Genomic DNA, 21,853 nt, shown 5'->3' with positions numbered 1-21,853 from the left:
AGAGCCTGAAATGTGGAGGTTTTCAGCTTGAACAGGCTGATGACGCCGCCTGAGAGCGCTGCACGACGTCTCGCACCGTGAAAAGTCCTTAAAGCGACAGAATCACCTCAAAATCTCTCATCAGCTGTTAAAATTTTCACTGAAAACCAGCTTAATTTTTCGAACCGTGTCCACTTCGATGTGTCTCACAGGTTTAGAAAAAATTTTGATCAAACAACGCGCCAGTCTCTCAGCAACTTCTCAGACAAAGGAATTCCGACGAGGGGCTGGACGACTCCTCCCACAAGGAGTGCTCACAGGCGAATGACGTCACCGACAGGCGTGGAAAAACTCACGCATGCGCACGAGGGTTCAAGCATGTCTGACGTAAAAACATATGAATGAAATCCATATAGTTTTTGAAAAAAATAAAAAGGACCGTTACTTTATTGACAGCCCTCGTAAATGCAGTCAGATCTTTGGACCAAAAAATGACTTATATTTACACATAAGATCCTTCTGAATGTAGTAAAGTAAATCTGCAAGCCCAGATCTGTCATTCAACTGAGAAATCTTCATTTGAAAATGACAAATTTACAGCTAACATTTAGCCCTCCGCAAACTGTCCCTCTCATCATGGACGCTGCCGAGACGTCAGGGACAAGACCCTCTCCCAGCATGCAGTGCGCGCACCAACTGTAATTTGTGGATTTACATCAGTTTGCATCTGCACCTTTTTCTTATCTTATACGGAAGGATCTACTTTTTTAAAACTTCATATTGTCTTCCGGTACGCTTGGTGAGTACACATTTCTTTTATTTGTGCTTGAAAATTATTTTTGGGGACTTTTTCATACGCTCGTTTGATTGAGTGGTGTCACATTGAAAATCTACTGTCTTTCACCTCCGGTGTACCGTCGCGGGCTACGGAGGCGAGACCCGCAAAGAATTCAAGTCATTAAAAATATATAAACCTCTCTCAGCGGCCACGGAGCTCTGCGGCTCCAATTACCAAGACGTGCGGCGCTGCGGATTTTGATCCGGATGTACATCTTTTACCACCCTAACCTGCTGCACATCCTTTCCCGCTCTGTCCCTTTGTCTGGCCAATCGGTACAAGTCCTTTTCTCCTTCCTTACTATTCAACTTCTTGTACAGCTCGCAATATGCCCTTTCCTTTGCTTTGCCACTTCTCTTTTCGCCTTACACCGCATCTCCTTGTACTCCTGTCTGCTTTCTTCATCTCTCCGACTATCCCAAAACGTTTTCGCCAACCTCTTACTCCTTATGCTTTCCTGGACCTCTTCATTCCACCACCAAGTCTCCTTGTCTTCTTTCCACTGTCCAGATGTCATACCCAGTACTGTCCTAGCTGTCTCCCTCACCACATCTGCAGTACTTTTCCAGTTGTCCAAAATTGCTTCCCCTCCAACTAGTGCTTCTCTCACCTGCTTACTAAATTTCACACAACAGTCTTCCTTCTTCAGTTTCCACCATCTGATCCTTTGTTGAGCTCTCACTCTCTTCTTCTTCTTTACCTCTAAAGTTATCCTACAAATAACCATCCTATGCTGTCTAGTGACACTCTCTCCTGCCACCACCTTACAGTCTCTGATTTCTTTTAGCTTGCATCTCCTATAAAGAATGTAGTCCACCTGTGTGCACCTTCCTCCACTCTTATATGTTACCCTGTGCTCCTCCCTTTTCTTAAAGTAGGTATTCACCACAGCCATTTCCATCTTTTTTTGCAAAATCAACTACCATCTGTCCTTCCCCATTGCTATCCTTGATACCATATCTACCCATTACTTCCTCATCACCTCTGTTCCCTTCACCAACATGCCCATTGAAATCCGCTCCTATCACCACTCTTTCATGCTTGGGCACACTCTCCACCACCTCATCTAACACACTCCAGAAGTCTTCTTTCTCCTTCATCTCACAACCTACCTGTGGGACATATGCACTGATGATATTCATCATCACCCTTCAAATTTCCAACTTCACACTCATCACCCTGTCAGACACTCGCTGAACCTCCCACACACTTTTAACATACTCTTCCTTTAAAATGACACCAACACCATTTCTCTTCCTGTCCTCACCATGGTACAGCAACTTGTACCCACCGCCGATGCTCCTGCTCTTACTTCCCTTCCACTTGGTCTCTTGTACACACAATATGTCTACCTTTCTCCTCTCCATCATATCAGCCAGCTCTCTCCCTTTACCAGTCATACTACCAACATTCAAAGTCCCCACTCTCATTTCCACCCTTCTACTTTTCTTCTTCTCCAGCTGTTTGTGGAAACGTTCTCCTCCTCTTCTTCGTCATCTTCGCCCAGCAGTAGCCCAATTTCCACCGACACCCTGTTGGGCAACAGCACCGGTAGCGGACATTGTTAACCCGGGCCTCGACTGATTTGGTATGGAAATTTGATTCTTAGTCTGCATAGTTGGGTTGGCTTGTTTTTTGCCAGATGTCCTAACTGACGCAACCCTCCTCATTTATCCGGGCTTGGGACCGGCACTCAGAATGTACTGGCTGCACACCCCATGTGGCTGAGTTCTTATCTAATCTAATCTAATCCAAAATTTTTCAATTTAATCCAAATTTTTGGATTAAAATTTGATTCAATTTTGATTAAAATTCACAATCTTACAAAAGTGCCTTCTATATGTACAAGTTGGTACGTTGTCAGCTCAGTTCAAGCAAACTTGTCACATCTCAGTCCCTTCACACAACAAAGCCAACCCTTGCAGGTTTCCAAAACAGGGTGATAGCACAATTACCATGTAAACACATCTCATTTGAGGACAATACCATCTTTCCACCTATCTTCTTGCAACAAAGAAAGCACCTCTCTCCCTCCCATCTACCCAGCAAAACAATCTACTCAGCTTATCCATTCCTATCTCCAAACAATATCACAATGTCAGGCTGATGACACAAGTGCCATACAAACACTAGTTATTAAAGAACAAAAGAGGCCACTTAACTCGTCCTTTAAATGTAAAAATGCATGACAAACTCAACAACAGAGGCCCAGCCCACCTCCCCTGATGTCTCCCCAGCCTACCAAGAAGTCATGGACTACTTGCATGAACCCCTGTTGCGCATGGACAAGGATCCACTCTCCTGAAGGTCAGTGAGGGCAGGTATCCACACCTGGCCAAGGTAGCCCAGCGATACCTGTGCATCCCTGCCACATCAGCTCCAGTGGAGAGGGTTTTCTCAGTGGTGGGGAAGATCTTCAGGCCTGAGAGGTGTCGCCTCAGTGACTCTGTCTTCCAAGCACTTATGTTTGTCAAGTGTAACTGGAAGGAGGTTAGGTGTGTGAAGAAGTGATGCTTAGGTTGTGAACTGGTTGAGTGAGACACTGATTGTGTTATTGATGACTGAAGACTGTATGTGATATGTATTATGTAGTAAACTCCCTAATGTTATATATCTGACGTTTCATGTTGTTGAAGACTGATCGTGATGGTGATGATTGAAGACTCCACATTTAGTAGTTGTTTAAGTGTCCAATGTTATGTATCTGATGATATTGAAAACTAAATGTAAATATTCCTAACTTCGTGTACAGTGTACATATAGTTTACCTTATAATAAATGTTTTAAAATGAAAAACCTGTCTTAGCTTCTTCACATATACATACATATCGCGAATAAAGTTTAATCAAAGTTTAATCAAATTTAATCAAGTTTAATAATTTAATCTAATCTAATATAATCCAAACAAATCAATTTAATCTAATCTAATCCAAAATGAAATGCTCTTTAATCTAATCTAATTCAATTTCATTTAATCACTTCAACTGCAAATTTCAACTTGTTCAACCATAACCATATTTGATGTTGTCAGAAACTGTCAGGACAGCCTACAGTGCCCTCTAGTGGATGTTTTCTTTAACATCCATGCCAACGCAAACGAGATTTGGAAGTATGTGAACAGTGGCCGTTACACTCTTTGAAAGCACAGGCAGATTTACATATACAGTAGTGTTGTATAACTGTGGTTATACAACTAAATACTAGTTTAGTGATTCACAGGATTGCTAAAAAAGCAGTTTGGACATAATAGTTTTGAGTTTGTAGCGTCAACAGCAGATGCTACTATTATTGTGAACACCCCCTTTTCTACTTTTTTTTTTTTTTTTTACTAATAGCCCAATTTCATAGCCTTAAGAGTGTGCATATCATGAATGCTTGGTCTTGTTGGATTTGTGAGAATCTACTGAATCTACCGGTACCTTGTTTCCCATGTAACAATAAGAAATATACTCAAAACCTGGATTAATCTTTTTAGTCACATAGCACTAGTTATTCTGAACACTACTGTAATGTGGCATAAATAATTCTGATTCTTCATGCATTATAGTATGTGCCATGTAAACATAACTAACAACCAGACCACACACACACACACACACACACACACACACACACACACACACACACACACACACACACACACACACACACACACACACACACACACACACACACACACACACACACACAGAAGCACTATGCTCCTGCCAGCGTATGTTCTGTGTGCTGGTCCTGGCTCCAGCTCCAATTACCCGGTGGATAAGGCAACAGGGCTCTAAATGGGTTAAAGCACAGCACAGGCATGTCTGCAGCTCAGCACCCAGTGGGAGGGAAGGAAAAGGAGAGGATAGCAAGGAGGTGAAGACTGAAAATCAAGAGGATGAGAAGGAAAAGGGTCAGACAAAAAAATAAATCAGGAATGGGCACAGAGAGAGAGAACTAAGAAAAGAAAAAGCAAACGAAAGGGAGAAAGTAAAACAGGAAAACCTGCCACCTGTTCTGTCTGCAGACCTGTGCAAGGAGACAACATGAGGCGAGAGAGTACATACTGTTTTACTAGTAAATGGCTCATCAGGCAGGAGAACTGGTTTTAAATTCCATCAATGTGAACATATACGAGGTCTGTCAATAAAGTATAGGTCCTTTTTATTTTTTTTCAAAAACTATATGGATTTCATTCATATGTTTTTACGTCAGACATGCTTGAACCCTCGTGCGCATGCGTGAGTTTTTCCACGCCTGTCGGTGACGCCATTCGCCTGTGAGCACTCCTTGTGGGAGGAGTCGTCCAGCCCCTCGTCGGAATTCCTTTGTCTGAGAAGTTGCTGAGAGACTGGCGCTTTGTTTGATCAAAATTTTTTCTAAACCTGTGAGACACATCGAAGTGGACACGGTTCGAAAAATTAAGCTGGTTTTCGGTGAAAATTTTAACGGCTGATGAGAGATTTTGAGGTGATACTGTTGCTTTAAGGACTTGTGTCACTAGTGGAAATAAAATCATGAAAAATAAATCAAATATAATGAACAAAATACAACATACCTCAGAACTTCATCAAGTGTATCGAAAATCGCCTCGACAGTGCCGATGTTGCAGACGAGCATGTCAATGATCCTCGACTTCACTCCGTGTGTTTATTAGGGATGGGTATTGATAAGATTTTATCGATACCATTATCGATTCCGCTTATCGAGCCGATTCCTTATCGATACCTCTTGTGAATTTTTTGTGTACTAAAAGTAAGCTTTTCAATGTCAGTGGGTCAAACAGCTTTTTCTTATCATGCACCCGCTCTGTGGAATGGTCTTCCTGCGACCGTGAGGCAGTTGGAGTCTGTGGACATTTTTAAGTCAAGCCTTAAAGCCTATTTTTATTCTCTTTCTTATGAATAGTTTTTATTTTTTATCTGTTTTATTTTTTTACTTCTGTTTTTAATTATGTATTTTAATTTATTAATTTTTATTTATTTAAATTTTTTATGTAGAACTGTTCTGTGTGAGGTGCCTTGAGACAGCTTTTGTTGCGATTTGGCGCTTTATAAGCTGATTAAATTGAAATTGAATTGAACAACATTTTATTGAGTCGTAAAGTAAATAAATATGAAATTGGTCACTGGATCCATAAACTTTGGACATAATTAACTCTACATGGTGGATCCTTGATCTCTGGACATAAATAAACAAAATCTGTAGTTTTTGTCAAAAGCATTTCCTTTCAGACATTGGCATGAATGTCTTTCCATACATCTGAGCTGAGCTCTTACAGCTGGCTGTGCTGTATGTCAGCATCAGTTTAATTCATAAAGAACACAGCACATCTCATTTTGGGAAGAAAAAAAAAAACATTTTAGTCGATTGTAGTTTATTTTCTGTATTACAGCGTTTGGAAAGAGGTGTCATTTTATTTAAAGCGGCAATTTTGTGTCAACGGAACGGAGGACGATTCTCGTTTCTTGACTACAACATGACAAGAGTCCCAGTTATTGACTTTAAATATTGCTGAGAGACTGGCGCTTTGTTTGATCAAAATTTTTTCTAAACCTGTGAGGCGCATCAAAGTGGACACGGTTCGAAAAATTAAGCTGGTTTCGGTGAAAATTTTAAAGGCTGATGAGAGCTTTTGAGGTGATACTGTCGCTTTAAGGACTTCCCACGGTGCGAGACGTCGCGCAGCGCTCCCAGGCGCCATCGTCAGCCTGTTTCAAGCTGAAAACCTCCACATTTCAGGCTCTATTGATCCAGGACGTCGTGAGAGAACAGAGAAGTTTCAGAAGAAGTCAGTTTCAGCATTTTATCCGGATATTCCACTGTTAAAGGAGATTTTTTTAATGAAAGACGTGCGGACGGGTCCGCGCGTCGGGAAGCAGCCGGCGCGGTGCGGCGGCACAGGAAAACCACCTCCGTGTTGATAAACATTTGTAAAATCCAGGCGGCTTTTGATGGCTTTCAGTGGAGTGAGTATATGAGAAATTGTTTAACAGCTGGACATGTTCCAACTTGTCCTTAAGGATTCCAACAGAGGTGTTTTTCCTGTGGCGGAGCGTCGTGGCGGCTGCATCCCGACGTGCGGACCCATCCGCACGTCTTTCATTAAAAAAATCTCCTTTAACAGTGGAATATCCGGATAAAATGCTGAAACCGACTTCTTCTGAAACTTCTCTGTTCTCTCACGACGTCCTGGATCAATAGAGCCTGAAATGTGGAGGTTTTCAGCTTGAAACAGGCTGACGACGGCGCCTGGGAGCGCTGCACGACGTCTCGCTCCGTGGGAAGTCCTTAAAGCAACAGTATCACCTCAAAATCTCTCATCAGCCGTTAAAATTTTCACCGAAAACCAGCTTAATTTTTCGAACCGTGTCCACTTCGATGTGTCTCACAGGTTTAGAAAAAATTTTGATCAAACAAAGCGCCAGTCTCTCAGCAACTTCTCAGACAAAGGAATTCCGACGAGGGGCTGGACGACTCCTCCCACAAGGAGTGCTCACAGGCGAATGGCGTCACCGACAGGCGTGGAAAAACTCACGCATGCGCACGAGGGTTCAAGCATGTCTGACGTAAAAACATATGAATGAAATCCATATAGTTTTTGAAAAAAATAAAAAGGACCTATACTTTATTGACAGACCTCGTAATGTGCTTGTGGGTGTGTTTAAATCTCTTTTGCTGTCCTCAGCTTTCCTCTCATCCCACAATTTAAAATTATTTCTCTCTATAAATTATATTTTTTAAATCCTGTGTTTGCCTATCTTTATTTTAATCTAATTTCTGTCTCTTCTCTCCCATTTGTTCTTCCCTCTTTTCAGGTTGTGAGGAGGTGAAGGATAAGAGAAAGGCGAAGAGGAGAAGGAGGCTGAGGAGCAGGAACACGAGCAGAATAAAGGCGAGGAGTGGGAGAGAATAAAACACCATTTTTACAAGGTTTTTTTTTTTTTTTAAATCTCAGTTATCTTAATGTGAAGTGCGATTTTTATTTATTTATTTATTTTTTACAAAATTAAGCTGCTGCATTTTTGGCTTGTTTTAATAATGCAGAAAATGAGAATCAAACACAAGGTCAAGCCTCCTGAAACCCTCCTGAATACATTATTATTAATGTCCACGCAATGCAGCAAAACAGCTAGAATTGCAGCAAAATTACCTTTCTGTGAACATTTTGTTTTGTTTTTTGTATGTGAGGGTAGCAGAGTCCTATGACTTGTATTTGTTGATGAGGAATGACCTTGAGTTTGTAGTAGGAGTCAGAAGTGTGTGGGTTTGCAATTGTTCTGGCTCAAGACACAGACTGAAGGCCCCGTCACACATAGCAAGAATGTGCAGGAACCATGTGCGACATGGGAATGGAGTCATGAGGTCACTGGACAGAGGTGTTTGGTAATGCTGATATCATTGTAGAATGAAGGTTTAAGTCTTCGGGGTCCTGGTCCTTCCAGCCTTACTGTACTGGAAGGACCAGGACTGTAACCATTGACTTAAGATGATTGGTATGTTTGATACCAGGTCAATTGGAAGAATTCTTAGCTATGACTTTGTGACTACGCTACAACCACGTAGTGTTTCAGCATGCCTCAGCACGGCAGACTCCAGAAACTGGACAAGGCCAAGGTGTAGTATCTATAGTATCCAAGCATGTAACACTTAGTGGGAATTTATTTCATAATCAGCTATTTATTAGGGTCTGACCAAACCTTGACAAGATTTCTGGAAAAGTCCATTTTATTGTTTCCATAAAAGAGTCATTTTATGAAAATAACTGATCTAAGGTTCTTTTCTGACAATTATTACAAATATGACCTGATAGTTTGTTTGTTTTTTCTTATGTGAAAACACACAGTTCCTTTTAAACTGGCATTTTTTATTTTTTTTATCATCATGATGCCAAACAACACTGCGAGATGGCGGAGCAGCTCACACGTGCAGTGTTGATCTGACACAGATCGTGTCATGCTGTAAATCGGGCAGTGACAGGACCCTTCTATCATTAAAATGTTTTGTTTATTAAGCTCAGTTATAGCTTTTTCCCCAAAGGATCTGGTCTTGGAAAAACAGTCAATATGGCCCACTTTCTCAGCCCCTTATAAAGGCCAGAATTGTCCAACAAGTCCACTATGGCTCCTCTGGATGATATTCATAATGCCCTTGTTGACACTGATAACTTCAGTGCAATTCCTGCCAACTTTTAGGGTGTGACCTTGTAAGGACTCACATTCCATCAGGTCGATAATTGTGTCCTTTGCTGCAAGTCTTCCACCCAGACTGCACGCAACCTCTTGCAAAGGAGTCTGCTCTTGAAGTCTAACCAGATTTAGTATTGGACACCAAGAAGATAGCAGATTGCAGGACCACAAGTGAATCACTGAAGAAGCTGAGAGAAAGGATGTTGCACATGCTCACCAGCAGGTTTGGAAGAGTCATCGACTGCACCCATAAAGCACTCAACCATTTGGCAGCTTCCAGAGACTTTTCCAGAAATAAGGCTCCAAATGGTAAATGGGCTGCATTTAAATATCACTTTCCCAGATATATCATTTAACTAACTTTTTCAGACACCCAAAGCACTTTTACAATAATGTGTCACATTCACCCCGATTTGAGGGTGCTGCCATACAAGCTACTCACTACACACCTGGAGCAACTAGGGAATCACTAGCAACTTAGTGATTTTCCGGTCAGGCTGGGATTTGAACTGAGGATCCTCTGGTCTCAAGCGCAACGCTTTAACCACTAGACCATTACCTCCCTTAAATCATCTCCAACACAAGTTAGTCTCCAATGGAAGTGGCGAAATAGAGCTTTTCAATGTCAGACAAGATGTCTGATCATTAGATTTGTGAGTTTCTAATCCTGGCTCATCCATATAATAAAGGGAAGCGGCCTCTGTGTGCTCCTCCACGTCGAAAGGAGTCAGTTGAGGTGGCTCAGGCATCTTTTCCGGATGCCCCCTGGACGCCTCACTGGAGAGGTGTTCCGGGCACGTCCCATTTGGAGGAGGCCCCGGGGAAGACCCAGGACACGCTGGAAGGATTACATCTCTCGGCTGGCTTGGGAACGCCTTGGGAGCTGGAGGTGGAGCTGGGGGAGGTGTGTGTGGATCGGGAGGTCTGGGCAGCTTTGCTTGAGCTGCTGCCCCCGCGACCCGACTCCGGAAGAAAATGGATGGATGGATGGATGGATGGATGGGCCTCTGTGTGTTTGTGTATCTGGAGCATCAATTAAAATCCAGAAAGAGTTGACTTTTGTCCTTTGGCATAGTTATGTATTTTTAATGAAGATTCAAGTTGTGAAAACAGCGAGGTGATTGGAACAATATTTTCTGAGAAATTAGTATTTTTTGAAAACAACAAGCATATTTATGTCGCACTTCCACAATAAGAGCCTATATTTCAAAATAAAAGCCTGCGACGTTGCTGTAGACCTGACAGAATTCATCAGACTGTCCATCCTCTAACATCCCAGACAACAGATTCAAATCTGGACTCTTTGTATGTATGTGACCCCAAATCAAGAAATAAGATGTTTCACACTCTGGACAAAGCAGCAGAATTGTGTCTCAACAGTGTCTAAAATTCATTTTAGAAAATTGAACACAACTTGGAACAGATTAAATTTTCAATAAAGACTTTCATAAAAGGCAAGAAATTCCTCTATGTCAATACTTAAAAAATGTAGCATAACTGTAAACAGATTTTACTCAAAAGTCAGCTGTTCTCTGTATATAGTACAAATGACCACATCTAGAACCCGTGGTTCCCCATGGGTCAACGTTCCTAGTTATAAAGAATTCATATACATTCACACAGGTGGTGTTAACAAAGCTATAGATACAATAATCTTGTTAAAATGTCTTGATTGCTCAGCAGGTGTGCTCAGGTGTGTATTAACCAAGGGTCCTTGTTGTCAACCTTTATAAGAAACGCCTCTTGAGGATGTTAAAGATTGATTCATTGATTGACTGTTTGACTGTTATTTACTACTTTTTAAGCTCAGCTTCTGTCTCTGTGTTCAAGATAAAAGCTGCCATCTCCAAAGTTCTGTCATCACTCAGGGTTTTCTCAAAATCGCACCAGTGGTTTCATTGTGCAGCAAGTGCACCAATCACATAATTACTTTTTGTAGCTTTAAGAGGTGTGGCTGTCAACATTGACATTTCATTTATTACTGAATGCAAATTTCTTTTAAATGTTCCCAGTTTTTACAGAGCACTTCTAAAATCCATAATCCAGCCATTAAAACAAGATCAATTTTTTAAGTATCATTTTTGACTTTAATTCTCTGCCCCTCCACACATAACAATGTGTTTATCAATTAATGTGTCACAGGACAGTCGAGTACGTGCACGCTGAAGTTTCAAGAGGATGCAGGAAGTCATTATTCACTTTTACTCTGAGCATAAATTGATGTAGTGAGGCTGCATGAGCACCAACAATCAATATTTTACAATTTTACCCCAGTCAGGTCTTATAATCTAGAGCATGCATGATAAATTTTGTGGTAATTCCTCATGTGTTTTATTTGCTGTGTATTTATCTTTATTATTCTGTTGTTCTGTGTTTATCTTGTCTTCACTTGAATTAAGTTGACAGCCTCAACAGAAACTAGTCACTGGGTGTTCAGTGCTGTTTTTGGCCTGTCAAACAAAGAAGAAATTACTTTACATCATAGTGTAACATGTTTAATGTGTTTGTGTGTGTGTGTGTGTGTCGATCCACTGATATATCTGTGTTCAAGTCAAAACAAAAAGCAGAATATTGCAACATCAATTTGCATTAAATGACATTATGAGGCTTGTTATAACAGTGGGATTTGATCCAATTTAAAGATATATGATTACTGGCCGCCCTAATGGTAGTTTAGAATCAGGCACACCTGAGTCTTTGTCAACGGACACTCAGTGTCCTCTCACCATACAAAATCTCAAAGCTCTTTGTTGTCAAGCTGACAAAAACAGTGAATAAAAATATGAAAACCTATGAATTGCATAATAATTATGTTACCTATACAACATAAATGGCATAGGTAACATAATTATTATGCAATTCAAACAATATACTTTATATATTTTAAATAAATACTGTCATTATTATTGATTTACAGTGATTATATTTTATTAATACTAAATACATAAAGCTGAGGATTATGCATTTCCAATTAATAGGATTTATTACAGTAATGAATATGCATCATGTAAGGTTTATTTAGTAGGTTTGTATTAAAATTATATTTAAAAAGTAAATGGGAATTTGTCATGTAATAAAATTACATAAATCTTAAAAGTTAGGGTTAAATATTTCTGTGAATGTATTATAAAATCCAAAGTGGCCCCAAATGCTTGATTTTAATGTTGAGGGAGCCAGCTGAATTTGTTACCGCTCCATGCTAATGAGCTGAGCTAGCTTGCTAACGCAGTATACAAAAAAATGAATGTTTATGAGTTCAATGGTACGAATATTTCACGAGGTGAAAAATGGAACATTCCAGCTGGTACATTCCAGTTTTCATTTGGTGTTCCACTGGTGCTTTGACATCAACAGTCCAACATGAACTTTAAATAGAAGTCCAAAATTGTTCTTAGTCAACTTACAAAAACAGATAGTTCAAAAATAATTGCGACAATGTAGTCTGTGATGTCATTCACTGACTTCGTGTACTTCCAAAAAACAAAACAAAAAAAAGGTTTTGTGTAGTTCCTCAGTCCACCAAAAAAAACACATTATCCAGCTTTTCATGCTAGCAGCTCTTCAAGCCTCCAATCAGCTTACAGCGTAGTGAATTAGATTTTTTTGTGTTAGAAGAATTTTCATGGCGTGCAATAGCACATTTCATACAGCAAGACACTTGATTAACCAGTCAAATTATGCCAATATTCTCACCTATCACCATGAGCTTTGGGTAATGACCAAAATAACAAGGTCTCAGATGAACAGCAGAAACTGATTCCTCCGTCGGTTATCTGGGCTTGGGTGAGAAGCTCAAATATCTAAGAGGTACTCAGAGTAGAGCCACTGCTTCTTCACGTCAAAAGAAGCCAGCTGAGGTGGTTCGGGCATCTGGTGAGGATGGCTCCTGGTCATCTCCTTGGGAGGTCATCCCAGGCAAGTCCAACTGGGGAGGAGACCTTGGAGAGGACCCAGAACATGCTGGCAGGATTATACCGGGAAGAATGAGAGGACTTGGTGAAGGATAGGAAAGTGTGGTATGAGCTGCTTGATCTACTGCCACCATGACCCGGACCAGCGGCAGAAAATGATCATGAAAGTTAGCAGTTATCCATTATGGGTACCATCAGCTATGTGTTTTAGCGGTTTCTTGGACTACCAGTTATTGGAGCTAACTTTTAGGTATCGCTGTGCCCACCACTACATAGAATGAAGATCACCAATGCAGAATAAAAATTTGTGGAGGATTCATCATCGCACGCAATTCCTATAGAGAGAGTAATAAAAAAAAAAAACAACCCAAAATAAAACATGTTTGAGTCATGCATTTGTATTGTTTTTTCAACTCTCTATTGGTCATATTTTTTTGAAACTCTTATCGTCATTTGTTGACAAAAGAGAAAGAGGCCTGTAGTTTTTCTCTCTCCTTGCGTACTACACCATTAATCTTCTGTTCTTTTTTAACACACGTGGGTGTGTGTGTGTGTGTGTGTGTGTGTGTGTGTGTGTGTCTGACTATAGGTCTACATGTGTGTCTGTTTGGGTGTGTGTCCAACAACAGTCCCACACGCTGCATCACCATTCATCTCAATTTAACAGTGCTCAGCGAGAGAGAGAGAGAGAGAGAGCGGCCATCAGACCCTGTAGATGTATAAATCACCGCTCCAGATTACGGCTGTTTTATTATTCATGATGCAGGCCTTTTATTGCCAGCGATATTTATCTCTTCGCTATCTTCCATGACCTGCAAAAGAAAGAGGGACGAGGGAGGGAGGAAGAAGGAGACAAAGAGAGAAGGAAGCAGGGAGGAGGGATGAAATCAGCGCGCTCCTCGATGTGCAGAGGGTAGGAGGCTTTAGTCGGAGCCGTACATAAATAAATTTGTTAAGTGGGCAGGTGTGGTTTAGCAGACGTGTGTGCGTTTTGTGTTCCATTCTCCCTCCGAGAGGTGCAGAAAACACCAGCGGCGATCCTGCTTAACACTTTTTCCTTCTGTCTCTCCTGCTCTTTTCCTCATCTTTGCATGTGCATATTTGTCCCAGTACTCGCTGCCCATTCGTGCGTCACTGTTACCGCAATTGTGCAGGTGAAGCTTTGATCAGTTTTTGTTTGCAGGAATACGCAAAGAAATTTAGATCAGACCTGCAATACATGTCAATTGGGTACTGTAGTCTCGTTTGAGGGTGGGCGCTAAATAGTGCAGCAGATGAGTGACTATTTACTGAGGGATCCTTCAAATGGTGATGCAAGCACCAAATTTAGCACACATACTCCTTAGACATTACTCTTTTAAAAATGCAGAGTGGCCACGTGAACTTCCAACAGGCGGCCAAGAAGGGATCAATTGAAGAATTATACAAAGGTCAAAATTTAAAAATGCTCCAATCATATTGAAAGGTATTCCATATCATTTGTCTGATCATAAAGATTCCAAAAAGGTATAGTTTGGACTATCTGTGAATGAATGTTATGGGGTAAAAACAGCAAGAATGGTGACAAAGGTCAATTTCAATTTGTACAGGGGTCTGTCACTCTCTGTCACTTTGCCCGGTGTCACGGTCTAATTGATCCCACCGTCTGATCTGTCCTCCCTCGGCTCAACGTCATTCCAAAAAAATTAGCTGAAAAAAAAAAAAAAAAAGCTTTTCCCAGCAGGGTGATGTGTGACGTGTTCTGATTTTAATATTGTGGCTCTGGCAGACGCGAATCCAAGATGGTGATTGTCCTGCGTTTTCGGGCTTTGGAAATGCCAAATAGTAACGTAGGAATTGCATTTTTGCTTTGCCCACTAACAGGCAGTAAAGGCCACACTTCGCAAAGCAATAAGCGTAGTATCAGCCAAAATGATAAAAGTATCATCTGTGCAACATTATTGGCAGCATTTTTTTTTTTTCAAACTACAAAACTTTTAATCAGTTCCACTGGCTTCACCTTACTTAAATTTAAATTCTTTTAGGAAGTTTTGTTATGATTAGGGGTATGGACAGGACCAGACGGTTACAGGTGATGGACTTAAACGCTGGGAGCAAGGAACAGAACTGGTTGTGAACAAAAGGAGATTTAGTTGAAATAAACAAGTGAACAATTCTGCGCTGGTTAGACAGCCTGCTGAGACAAGACAGGGCCCGCTTGTAGCGGTGGAACATCTGGACGCTGCAGTGCACACAGACAGACTTGGGAGTCTGAGAACGAGTAGGAATCCTGTAGTGTAAGGTTCTGGAGCCGGGGCCAGTTAGGACGCACAGAGCCAAAAACAGGAACTAGGATATCGCAGGAGAGGAGAGGTGAGGGACTGCACTCGCAACACTGAAGCCCCCAACAACAGACTATTCACAGAAGGCTCAAAACAGGAAGGTTCACAGTTCTGGAAATAATGTTCACAAGCTAAGAAATAAGGTTTGCTGTTCAGGAATCGTTCACAGTTCATGATGAGTTCACTTCAGAGGTCAGGTGCGTCTTGTGACGCAGTTCCAATTAAGCAGGACTTTAGAAATGACTTGGAAAGTTCTTGGTTCAATGTCAGAGTTCACACAGTTCTAGGAAAACAGTTATTGGTACTAGTTCTTGGAACAGTTCTTGGAGACAGTTCTTGCAAATAGTTCTTGGAAACAGGAGCTGCGTGAAGGCGGAATCTCACAGAACATGAAGGAGCTTAACTGAAGCATGGCAGACCTATATGCTCTGTAGCTGAGAGCCATGGTGCAGATAGTCATGGAGCCAGGAGCATGTGTGACATGGAAGCTGCGCAGGAGAGTGTCTGGAAACACCAAATAACACAATGAGCTCTAATACAGGAATTACAGTTGGCCAGGTTGCCTTGAAATGAGTTGCGGAAAGATCCGACGTCAGCGCACATAGACGTGGCAGGACAATTGAGCTCAAGGTCATGGAATCTCAGTGAAGCTCTGGGAAGCTCCTGGAAGAATCTGGCCTCAGGAAATACAAACTGGCTTCTTGGCAGGGAAAACAAAGAATCTGGCAAAGACTGAGCTTAAAAACGGGGTTTAAGTAGCCTGCTCCTGATGAGCCGCTCATAAGCTTCAGGTGCAAGGACAAGATGAGTTGCAGGTGTTCCTTGGCTCTACAGTGCACCATCTGGGGGAAAAACAGGCAAACCACACACAAGGTTAAAAAAGAGCAAAGGACCAGGGGAGACCATAACAGGTTTTCTGCTTTAAGGTTTAAAAAAGTAATTGTGCAAAATTCAAATGTAATTAAAAATACAACAACCGAGTTTAAAACAAAGATTTTATTCTATATTTCATCAAATATACCAATTAAATTCACTGGTGTTATTCATCATTACTGGTATCAAAAGGAAGAGCAGTAACATCAGCTTACAGCTCCCTTGTTTATCTGAACACAAACCCACAACTTCTCAGACATGTGGATCCCTTGTTTTGTTTTGTTTTTTTTGTGGGGGGGGGGGGGGGTTGTATACGAGTTACACAAGGTGTTAAAGAACGTACCTAATGATGAAAGGGTGGTGATTGGAACAGACTTCAACAGGCATGTTGGTGAAAGTAACAGAGGTGATGAGGACATAGTGGGCAGATATGGTATTAAGGAGAGGAATATGAAAGGGCAGATGGTGGTAGATTTTGCAAAAAAGGATAGAAATGGCTGTTCTGAATACTTATTTTAAGAAGGGGGTGCACAGTGTGATGTATAAGAACAGAAGAAGGTGCACACAGGTGGACTACATTCTTTGTAAGAGATGCAACCTAAAACAAATTGGAGACTAAGTTTTGACAGGGGTGAGCGCAGCTAGACAGCATCTGATGATGGTCTATAGGATGACTTCGGAGGTGAAGAAGAGGAAGAGAGTGACAGGTGAACTAAGTATCAGATGTTGGAAGCAGAAGGAGGAAGACTGTCGCGTGAAATTCAGGGAGGAAGTGAGACAGGCACTGGATGAAGGTGAAGTGATTCTGGACAACTGGAAAACTACAGTAGATGTGGTGACCGAGGTAGCTAGGAAGGCACTGGGAGTGACCTGGTGGTGGAAATAAGATGTTCTGGAAAGTATAAGGAGAAAAGAGGTTGTCAAAAAAGAACTGGGATAGCCAGAAAGATGATAAAAGGAGACAGGTGTACAGCAGATGTGACATAAGGTGAAAAGAGATGCAGCAAAGGCCAAGGAAAGGGCATATTATCAGTTGTACATGGATTTCAGCAATAATGAAGGAGAAAAGTACTCGTACCAATTGACAAGACAAAGGGACCGATCTGAAAAGGATGTACAGTAGGTTAGGCTGATAAAGGATGCATATGTTCTGACAAGTGAGGAGAGTGTGTTCAGAAGGTGGAGGGAATATTTTGAGGATATGATCATTGATGAAAATGAAAAGAGTGGAAGCTGGATGATGAGAGAGAAAATTAGTAAGTACAATGGATTATTAAGGATGAAGTGAGGACAGCTTCAAAGAGGATGAAAAGTGGAAAGGCAGTTGGTCCAGATGACATACTAGTGGAGACATGTAAGTGTTTAGGAGACAAGCCAGTGGAGTTGTTGTCAAGATTGTTTAATAAAATCTTGGAAAGTGAGAGGATGCCTGAGGAGTGGGGAAGGGGTGTACTGGTACCAATTTTTAAGAATAACAGTGATGTGCAGACGTGCAATGACTACAGGGGCCTGAGATTGATTAGCCACAGCATGAAGTTTTGGGAAAGACTAGTGGAAGCTAGACTGAGAAGAGGTGAAAATCAGCAATATAGTTCAGTGCCAATAAAGAGCAGTACAGATGCAATATTTATGTTTAGAGTGCTGATGGAGAAGTACATAGGCCACTGTCCATATGTTTGAAGCCTCCTAATTGCATGGCTGGTCAATGTCAGCTGCAGCACACATTTACATATGCTTAAATGAAGGGCTGTACAATTGTTTACATTGCAATCATAATCACGTCAGCCTGTAAATTGAACAGTGTATAATTGTGAAAGGGCACTATACATATATATATATATATATATATATATATATACACACACACACACACACACACAGTTTGAACAATGATAAATTAAATGTCTCAGTTCTGAGTTTACTGCCTTTTGTCTGCATTCTTTCAAACACAGGTGAAGGATCACAACTCGATTTTACTCTACTGTGTTGTCATAGCAATATGATCTAAAATGTAAAGACATGATTGATTCCATCCTGTATCGGTATCTGGTCTGATACTAATATCATTCACTTATGGGACAGGGTCAGAGCCGATCCGTTTACCGATCTAAGTCCTTGCCATGTCGCATATGTCAAATGAATACATAATGGCGAGCATACTTTGCTTGTGAATTGCAAATTTGGCAAATATAATAACCTTCAAATTTGAGTAGTACTACTGGCAAAAACTGATTTGGGTCCTTTGATGAAAAGCCCATTTGTGCTACATTCAGAATTCCATTTTCAAAAGTGTGACACACTGCAGCCTTCGCTACAAAAAGAGGCTTAACAGATGCCACTGCCTGACAGAAAAAAGTAATCATTGCAAACATTGGGCATACTTAATGAGTTAACATTTTATTTCATACTTGTTTGGTGAAGAAAGCTCCGTGTGTAACATGTAAACCACAGTTCTTCACTTTTTTTTTTTTTTTTTTTTTTTTGCACTAAGCCCAAAATGCTTTTTACGTGACTGATATTGTCACTGATGATGAAGACATTTTCACATGAAGGCAGAAATAAAGTTTCATGAAAAATGCTGTAAAACTTTGTATTTCTTTATTTTGAACTGCATCACAGTTTTTGTGGTGATGGCTGCACAGAAACTAAAAATAAACCTGACATCAATGTTCAATTAATCACTTTTGTACGCGCCACGTGTCACGCTTCTTCTGCAACAATAATACACATGCATACACAGAAAAACACACAGGACAAAAGCACATGCACATCTTAGTGTGATGATCACTGCAAACATGATCCATTTTCTACATACAACCCCAATTCCAATGAAGTTGGGACATTATGTAAGTAAAAACAGAATACAATGATTTGTAAATCCTCTTCAACCTGGACTGTAGATGATGGAATCCCTAAATTCCTTGCAATTGAACGTTGAGAAACATTGTTCTTAAACTACTAGACTATTTTTTCACGCAGTTGTTCACAAAGTGGTGATCCTTGCCCCATCTTTGCTTGTGAACGGCTGAGCCTTTTGGGGATGCTCCTTTTGTATCCAATCATGACACTCACCTGTTTCCATTTAACCTGTTCACCTGTGGAATGTTCCAAACAGGTGTTCTTTGAGCATTCATCAACTTTCCTAGTCTTTTGTTGCCCCTGTCCCAGCTTTTTGAAATGTGTTGCAGGCATCCATTTCAAAATGAGCAAATATTTGCACGAAAACAAAAAAGTCTATCAGTTTGAACAATAACTATCTTGACTTTGTTGTGTATTCAACTTAATATAGGTTGAAGAGGATTTGCAAATCATTGTACTCTGTTTTATTTACATTTCACACAATGTCCCAACTTCAATGGAACTGGTGTTGTATAATGCACGGTGTGCCTCCATTGTCACACATTGCGTACCTTGCATCACACCTGTGAATATGTATAACAAATGTATAACAACATTTTTGTCCAATCAGTAGCTTAACCCGTGCGGATTAATGCACGGGCTTGCACCCAGACAACCCAAAAACTAAACCCAACCCACAGACTAAAGCCCCATCCCCTGTTTCAGTGGAATTCATCATCACACGATCCTGAAGAAATATATTCCACATAAAGCCTCCTGAGTTTGGAAAACAACATCTGAAAATACTTTAACTCCTTGTCGTTGCTGAAAACCGTTCCTCTGTGACACCGCAGTTTGCGCCAGTTCCTCTGTCAGAACTCAAATCACGGTTTCAGTGGCGGAGATTGACCATCAGGTGAGTTTCAGTCCTTGTTGTGTGTGTTCAGGCCGATGGGAGACCTTTTTGATCCCCTACAGGTGCAATCCGTTTGTTGAATGTCTGTGGCACTACGTTCAGACCCTCCGCTCCTCCTCGGGCTGCAATTTGCACCAGAAGTTGAGTCACTGTGACTCGTTAAAGAGGAACAGAAATGCCCACGGTTTATTTATAGCATGAATAAACACAAAAAATGTGTTCTTTTGATAGTTCAAGAAACACTAAAGACCATAAAACATCTACAGAAAACTCTGTTTTAGTCGTGGTCTGAGAGGCTTTGACATCGACCGGCTGCCGCCATTTATGCAGGTCAGGCAGGTGACATCACTGGTTGGTGGGAAGATAAGCCTCATTCTGAGATTCCCTGCCAGAGGCACCAACAAAGAGGTTATATATGACTATTAGAGTCTGCACTCCCAATGCTGCCCACTAAACGCGAACGTCCCTTAATGGACAGCGACATGACACCTTCTAACCAGACAAAATATTGACGAAGTTCCCAGATATTAATGAATTTTCAATGGGGATTCGCGACTGAACACACTCAGAAAAACACGTGTTAAAATGCCATTCTGACCTGGATATCGAGCCAGTAAAATGAATTAACATTAAATCATGTCAGGAAAGTATTAACCTTACTCTGACACCTGCACATTAAGAAATATTAGTGTTGAAAGTTACACGGATCTCTGCTGTTAAGGTGCGCTGCTGAGACATCCTAATGCTACACCTGCTATTGTATTCAAGGCAGCGGCTCCTAAAACACTGCTGTGTCATTAGACGACAAAGGCATGGCCAGGACACACACACCTGTTTATTAACCAAATGTCACGGACAAACTGACAAGAATAACCAAAACCACTTACTTATGGAAGGAAATGTTGTCTCCCTTGTTCCTCTGTTGTGGCTTTGCCAACATGTGCAGCTTTCCGGCATATTTCACCTGTTTCTTGACGAGACTAACAGAACTTCAATGAGCAAGCTCAGAAAACTGCACTCATCCCCAGCAGAGGACGACCCCAACCAGTGACATCAACCGGAAGTGCCCTCCATTGACTTCAGCCAGTGGTGATTTACATGTCAATTTAGCGGCAAATTTGAGTCAAACAATATTATCTACATTGCGCTCAAGCATTCTGCAAGTGTATGAATAACAATTTTTACCAAAAAATGCACAAACAAATTCTCAAAAAGTGTTTCTGTTCCACTTTAATGGCTCAGTTACCACAGGCAACGGGCTATTCTGTCTGAATGTGATGAACTTATCCCATGATCGATAAAGAAAAAATAAAATAATGTTAAAATTACTCTGTTTTGCCTCGAGTGTTTCGGAGATGCTGCGTGACACTGCGTGTGCGTGCATGCCATGCTCCTCCAATATTTACATGTTCCACCTTTGGGGAAAAAGCAATTACGGTTTGTGTTTGTCCGGTCCATATGTAATTTAAAGTTAAAAAATAGTGTGGAGAGTGAAAGGCTGTTCAGCTCAATGTCACACACTGTAGATAAAAACAGAAACAGGCTCACAGCTGATAATGCAGAGAAGCTGCTTTTCATCAAAATGAATCTGTCCCTCATATTTTAAAAAAAGGTTTAGTCGTCACAGACATAGTTACTGATGGACAGTTTCAGTTCAGTTATTGGTGTTGTATATTTTGTAGTGTTGAAATCCACAGGCTACATTTCAGTGAGATGTCTGGCAGAGTCATGTTTGTTAAGAAACACACAATTAATGTTAAAGGACAATTTATTGTAGTCAAAAAGTGATGTTACGTGATTTAAATGAAATGTTTGTAAATAAAATCAAAGCTAATGATATATTGGTAGCAGTTACATTCAAAAAGTAAGTAAAAACTGATGAATAAAACATATTTTCAAAGTCATCATAAAACTGTAATGGCATCATTAAGTATTCGTATTGGTACTTTGTATTGATGAGTATTCAAATGTTTGTACTCAGTCTGGAAAAAAAAAATGGTATTGGT

General features: G+C 40.8%; 1 long non-coding RNA gene across 1 annotated transcript; it reads right to left on the bottom strand.

The window, feature by feature from the left end:
• Positions 1-14,646: 14,646 nt before the first annotated feature.
• LOC117515144 lies at positions 14,647-20,865 on the bottom strand. The gene is made up of 2 exons (XR_004562079.1): positions 20,735-20,865; positions 14,647-16,062 (listed from the first exon to the last, which is right to left on the bottom strand). It is a non-coding gene; the product is annotated as an uncharacterized LOC117515144 (long non-coding RNA).
• Between the last annotated feature and the right edge of the window lie 988 nt (positions 20,866-21,853).

This window comes from Thalassophryne amazonica, chromosome 8 (genome assembly GCF_902500255.1).
Source record: "Thalassophryne amazonica chromosome 8, fThaAma1.1, whole genome shotgun sequence".
NCBI lineage: Eukaryota > Metazoa > Chordata > Actinopteri > Batrachoidiformes > Batrachoididae > Thalassophryne > Thalassophryne amazonica.
This window is presented reverse-complemented; position numbering and strand designations above follow the sequence as displayed.